Below are 6990 nucleotides of genomic sequence, written 5' to 3'. Positions count from 1 at the left end.
ATGCCATTGGTAGGTTTATATCCAGCTAATACTGTAAGCAGGAGTTCAAGACAGTGCTATCCCTTGAGGACCTAAATAGAAAACATCGCACCCCGATATTTAGTCCCAGAGATTAGGTCAATTTACTTGCAAGCTGTTAACATCAAGAAATTGAAGTGCTTCCATAAAGATTGCTACCATCAGCTTTCTTCCTGATGATAGTATTTGAAATTGTATTCCCTCTCTCTCTCTCTCTCTCTCTCTTGCGAAAGAATTGAAATCAGATTTTTCATCTTTCAGAAAATGACTTTGTAACTGTTGGTATTTATATTATCTTTTCCTTTTTTTCCCCTTCTCTGTGATGGCTTTCTGATGATTTAGTTCTTGCAAGAACTTAATTAAAATATCTTTGTCCCACTTTTGTTGTCAGGTAGTTGATGGACATGGAGGAAATGTGCAGCTCGTTTTGTTCGTGACAGTTTACCAAGGGTCATTGTGGAGGATCCTGATTTCCCTTTTAAAATCAGAAAAAGTAGTTTCGAGGCCATTTATGCAAGTTGATACACAATTTGCAAAGTCATGCTGTCCAGTCAATTCTGTCTCTTGGCATGTAGGTGCTTACGGCAATGATATTTGGAAAGTGAGCTTCCTTGCAACTTACTGCTCTCCTTGGTGCATGAATATTTCTAATTTTCTATCTAACCAAATGATGGTAATAAATGTCTATAGTGGCTGTAATTATTCAATGAGATTGGTATACTGTTCTATCTTTGCGAGTTCTGTCACGAAGGTCATTATGTTGTTTGAAGGCATTGTGAACTAATGTTGTGCTAGATTTTTTTTTAAAAAAAAAATAGAATGAGTTTTTGGTAAACGAGCATATTTTTCTTCATGATTAGATTGTTATTCAAAAAAGAAATAAAGTCTCAAAATTTTAATTCAGATCCTACTTTTCACTAATTTCGATATTCATGTAAATTTCATGCTATTCCTTAGGTATGCTGTTTTTTTGTCTTTTTTTTTCATTTTTTTATTCAGTATATCTTTTATGTATTTTTTTGATAAAGAAGTGTATCTCTTTTAGTTTTATGCTCTTACCATAGGTATCCTAATTTCTTACTGTTGGCAACAATGGCAAACTTTGTTGATGGCAGATCTCTATTAGTTAGGCAGTACTTTCCAGACTTGGGGATGGCAGTAGAAATTACCAAGGATCACAGGTCCTGCTGTATAAAAGAAAGAGAGCACATCAGGTCCCATGCTTGCTACATTGATGATGGCTACTTGAATGGTCAGCTTGATGCAGACCCAAGCTCTTGGCGATTGGCACATTGAAGGGATGGAGGAGTCTAGCCAAGCAGGTGGGACCTTAAATGCCGAACCAGAGCTAAAGATGATCGCATTAACGAAAGGGGACGAGTTCTAGATAATAGGCAGCGATGGCATATGGGATGTCTTCTCAAACCAAAGCGCGGCAGAGACTTTGCCTGGAGGAGGCTCCAAGAGCACAATGATGTGAAAATGTGCTGCAAGGAATTGGTCGAGGAGGCTGCAAGACGAGGTGCGGTAGAATCACGACGCATAGAAGAAGCAGAATATGAAGGAACTGTGTCTGGTGAGGGCCTTCAAAGCCTCAGGTGCCTGTTAGAAGAAAAGTAAATGAACACCAGAAACTAACTACATTAATTCTTCATGTTGAGTTTGGTAAACGTATCAAAAAACTATGATGTAGAAATAAGAGCAGATATCTCGTATAGCATATGATCATATCTTATCCTTCTAACAAGCTTTCCAGAGCTTAAATTAGCTTGAGAGCAGAAGTGGCGGCCAGATCAGAAGTTGATGAGCATGTAAGGGGGTTTCTGTTATTTGGATGCTTGTAGTACATGGAGAATACTGGTTCAGATGGGAATGAAATTATTACAGAGAATCTGAAATTATTTCAGATTGGAACTGATGCACGATCCTATATAGCTTGACCACTGTTGAATTGGGTTCCTCGCGAGGGATAATGAGACCCGACACTGTTGAATTGGGTTCTTCGCGAGCTGTTGGTGCTGTTTTACCTCAATGATAACATTGCGGGAAGTACAGAAAGTGATCAGAAGAAAGACATGCTTTTCGGTCTTTCACAAGCAAACAACAACCTGGAGAAGAGATAAAAAAAACCCATTTGTCTTGAGCTTGTTTATTAGGACAGACAACCATTGTAGGGCACGGTACGAGCTGCTAAATGTTTCAGATGGTTAAAAATCAGACCAGACAGATGTACTGCAGTGTATATATTATTCATCAGTCATATGATTATTGGATGGAAGGTCATTAAATGTCGTGTTGCATCTCTCAGGGAACAATCATGTTTGAAGATTCAACATTTGGACAAGCTTCTGAGGACATGATGCAGTCCGAACACGAAGGAACATTATTTTCCGTGCATGCAGGACCCTGCCAGTTGTTGCTGACGCTCGCATTCGCAGCCTCAAAAAAACAAGAAAAAGGTCATTTCACCAGTTAAAAACAAAAAAGAAAGCCATTTTGCCAATCTAGCAGTGAAGATTACAGGTGCAAATTATCGTTTCAGCAGCTCAACAAAATTCCCCCATCAAATCTTATTAAGGTTCTTTAAGAGTTGACAAGATTAAAAAAAAAAAAATAATCAGGGAACCTATTATTGTTGCATGGAACAACAGTAGCCTTCTACAGAATGCAAAACCTTTTAAGGCATCCAGACAAGACTCAAACTGCTGCAAAGGCCTTCTTCCCGCTTCCACTTTTTGATCCAGCCGGGATAACCTTCAGAACATTGAACCAAACAGTCTTTGCCGATGGCCTGCACTAGATGTATGCATAGTTAAATTGATGGATATTAGAAGTAACAATCTGAGCTGAGCGAAAACCTAATAAATAAAACTGAAATAAATTACGACAACCATTTACAATTGTTCATAAAGATGACTGAATCATGCGGCCATCATCCGCAAAGTCTACGAAATAAGCTCACCTGCACTGGCCGATGATAACATGGTCACCATCTTTCACACGGAAGCAGGGGGATATGTGTGCCGCAATATTTGAGTGCCTCTTCTCGTACCTAAGGCAAAAAGACAAGTTATTATTTCGAGTTGCTCAAAAGATGTGATGAGATCGCAGCAAGACAAATCTATGACTTGCCTCTGGTATTTCTTCACTTAGTGAAGGTAGTGTCGACGTACAATGATGGTTCTGTTCATCTTGGCACTATGGCATGCGCCTGCTAAGATGCGACCCCTGATTGAGACATTGCCAGTGAACGGGCATTTCTTATCAATATAGGTACCTGGAAGAAGCATAAAGACAGTGTGGTAATTCACGATATACAAGCATAAAGACCAAAATATCCTTAACATGATTTACTAAACACCACCAAACCTGAAACAACCGTGTTTAAGATGATTTCATTTTTGTCAAATGTAACAAATCTGAGTCACAATCATTGCATTTACTTTGCATCCTGGGTTTCCCTTCAAATGATTATAAGATCAGCACCATTTGAAGTATAAATCCAAGGGTAGAGTGCAAAGACAAGAAACCACGGGGAAGAGAAGTATAATTGTCACTTAGGCCCTGTTTGGTACTGTTTTATTTTTTCAGTTTCCTTTTTTAAAAAAACAGAAAAATATAACCCAATGCAGAAAATATATTTGGTTATCTGATTCTATAATTTCTATTTTTAAACAAACTTCCATTATTTCTAGAAAAAGTGGAACTGAAAATTTTTCCCTTTCCCTCTTTTTATAAGTGAGTTTTCACTAAGGATAGCAATCGGATCGGGTCGGATATAAACAGGTCAGGTCAGATACAGTTACCTTTTTCATTTCTGATTTTTCTTCCACTGAAAGTGGCATTTCAATAACAGCTATTATTTCAATCTCCAGGAGGGATGATACGCATCTACCCGCCTTCATAATCCCGACTCGTGAGGACCCTCACGAGTCCCCCCTACGGATAGGAAGAGAGGGGTTCAAAAGAATGGGAAAGAAAAGATGGGACACAAGGAGGGTTCCCAGAAGAGAAGAGCAAAAAAGGGAGGAAAGCGAAAGCTTGTGACGGGTTTCCAGCCTAGCTTTTCTCTTCCGGTGAAAAACGAACATGCATGTCAGAAAATCATAAACCTGAACCCGACCTATTTAATAAACATGTAACCTGTTTGCCCAACCCGATCCTACCTGTTTAACCTGTTTAGCCCAAGCCATCCTGACCCAACCTGTTTAACCTGTTTAGCCCAACCCATCCTGACCCGACCTGTTTAACCTGTTTGCCCAATCCGACCTGCCCTATTTAACCTGTTTAGCCCAACTCATCTTGACCTGACCTGTTTAACCTGCCCAACCCAACCTGTTTAACTTGTCCAACCCAACCTGTTTAACCTGTTTAATAAATAGGTAACCTCTTAGGCCTTAGCCCAAGGCTACATATCATATTTTCAAAATACTAAAAAAAATTGTATCTCATTGTGCGCCGCTATCATATCTCAAGATAATCATAGTATCAATTAATTACAACAACTTAGATGACAATCTAATTGTTGTAGCCTGGCAAGTATCAAAATTATACCGATGCCACGATGGCGGTGACCTCGGCGGCAGCAGAGCACACAAATAAACTTCTTTTCCCTACACTCCCATCCACTCACTCCGCCATTCGCATGGAGAAGGAAGAGAGAGGAGGCGGAGATGGATCCGTCCTTGTTGCTGATGCTCTCCAACCTCCACCTCCATAACTACCTCGACCCCACCTCCTCCCTCCTCCCTCCTCTCCGACTACTCCCCTCCTCCCTCATCCTCCTCTATCGTCGCTGCCTCCTCCTCCTCCTCAGCTGCCCCTCTCCTCTTCTTCGCCATCGCCTCTGTCCTCTCCTACGCCTCCTCCTCCCTCCGCCGGCGCCACAAACGCCGTCATGGCCGTTCCTCCTCTCCTACTTCGACGAGGATGAGGACGACGCAAGTTCCTCCTCATCTTCTCCTCCTCCCCCTCTTCGCCCCCATTGATCTCCCTCGTCCTCCTCCGCCACCGCCTTCTTCTCTCTTCTAAACTCAAACCGCATCTGGTCCATGGACCCTGCCGCCCACGATACTCGGTGGCGCTCCCTCTACGGCCTCTCCTACCCTCTCTTCACGAACCTCCTCGACGAGCTCCAGCCCCTCCCCCTCCCCCCCTCCCCTCCCCGTCGACCACGCCCTCGCCCTTGCCCTCTCCCGCCTCTCCTCCCTTGCCCTCAAACCCTAGATCTTTGAGGAGGAAAGAGGTCACTCATCGAGGGAAATCGTAATCCTAATCACCAGGTAAACGGTTATCTGATCCAACCTGACCCATATATTAAACAGGTTAAATGGATCAGACTTCTAAAATATGTATCCGACCCAATTAATAAACAGGTTAAACGGGTCAACCTGTTTACGACCCGAATCTGTTTATGCCAAATCCAAACCTGTTTATGGCGGATCGAATACGGATCGGGTTGGCGGATTGGGTCATATTTTGCCACCCCTAGTTTTCACCTCTCCTCTCAACCCCTCTTCTTCCGCTCGATCTCGCCCTCTGCCCTATCGCCTTTGCCTAAATACGCCGGCTCCTCGAGCCTTGCCGGTCGCCTCTCTCCCCAGTGTCGACCTATTCTTTATCCCCGAATCCATCCCTACTACCTCTCCCTTTTTACCGCTCCCTCAGCTGCCTCTCCATCTAACATCAAGCTCTCCCTCATCCTCGGCCATGTTATTGGTCCCATCCCTCTCCCTCTTCCTCATTGCCAGCCACATCGCTGGCCCTCATTGTCAAAAAAAAAGGAGGGAACTAGACATTTTTTTTGTAGTCAAAATCTAGAAAAAATGGAAATAGAATTTTTGTTTCCATTTTTTTTTAAAAAAAAGTGACAATGATGCCAAACGCAGTCTTGGTGTGACAAAATGCTTCTTCTTGGTTGAAAGCTAACAATTTGTAACTTAAAATGTAACTATTGTAAACAAATTTGATAGAAACAGATTTGGCATACTCTGCTCGCAATATAAAAAATGCTTATTTTTTCCTTCGGCACAAACAAAGACATAACTAATAACTACGACAGATGTAGTTTATGGGAGAAGATGGCTCTTAGCCGGATGGCGCGCAGCTAGAGCTTGCTTGAGGCACATGGTGTAGACTATTCTTGTGAACGGTAAGGCGTTGACAGTCGTAGTAGGATATGGCTGGAGCAGTGTGGCGTTATCCTTGATTGTCGTTAGCCAGTAAGCAAAGCATGGCGCGGAGATATCGTAATGTACGGCCATGTAGACGGGCGTGGGCGAGGCCGAGCTCGATGAGGGGTCGCGTCATGTATTCGGCAAGGTCAGCCTCGTTTCCTCGATTCTGAGATTTGCTTGGTGGGGCACCCCGAGCTCATGGGTCGGGGCGCGTTGTTAGATGGGGCGCCCCAAACTTGGCCGGGGCGTATCGTTGAATACAGAAGGCGTCCCGAGCTCGGTCGGGGCGCGTCGGCGAATATAAGGACGCCCCAAGCTCGGGTCGGGGCGCATCGGCGAATAGTCCTGTGGTCGAAGGAGCTCTTTGGCTCGCAACTGACTCAGCAGGAAGTTCCGAGCTCGGGCTCGGCCGTCATTATAAGTGTTAGAAGAAGTTTCGGCAGGTTGTAGTGGCGAAGAGATCTGGCTGAGATCAACTGAGCCTCCGGCAGAGCCTGAGATTGGGCCGGTTCTGAGCAGGGTTGTGGTCCTACCCGGTTGGTGTTTTGGCCTGCCCGGCCGGGATTGGATGATCCCTTGCCCTGAGCAAGACGATCCATCTTGCCCCCCATCAGTACCCATCAAGCATGCCCAATCAATAGGTTCAATATTTTTCCTTTTAAATTTGAGGGGGAAAAAATCATTTTTAGTTAGTCTAGCCTCATTATGAGATGCCAATTAGGTTTCTATTAGGATGCAGCACTAGGAACTGATTTACACAAAGCAGCCACCTAATAAGATTCAAATCACCTACCTA

General features: G+C 43.5%; 1 pseudogene across 1 annotated transcript; it reads left to right on the top strand.

Moving 5' to 3' along the window:
- On the top strand, positions 1-1738 carry LOC103715993 (putative protein phosphatase 2C 27; annotated as a pseudogene). Its single transcript, XR_015974768.2, has 3 exons — positions 1-33; positions 410-619; positions 1134-1738. The product of XR_015974768.2 is annotated as a putative protein phosphatase 2C 27 (transcript).
- The last annotated feature ends 5252 nt before the right edge of the window (positions 1739-6990 follow it).

The sequence above is a fragment of the Phoenix dactylifera genome, chromosome 2 (genome assembly GCF_051530095.1).
Source record: "Phoenix dactylifera cultivar Ajwa chromosome 2, Ajwa_hap1_PhDact_Kaust_v1.1, whole genome shotgun sequence".
Lineage (NCBI taxonomy): Eukaryota > Viridiplantae > Streptophyta > Magnoliopsida > Arecales > Arecaceae > Phoenix > Phoenix dactylifera.
Note: the sequence above shows the minus strand (reverse complement) of the source record. Positions and strands in the feature narration are given on the sequence as shown.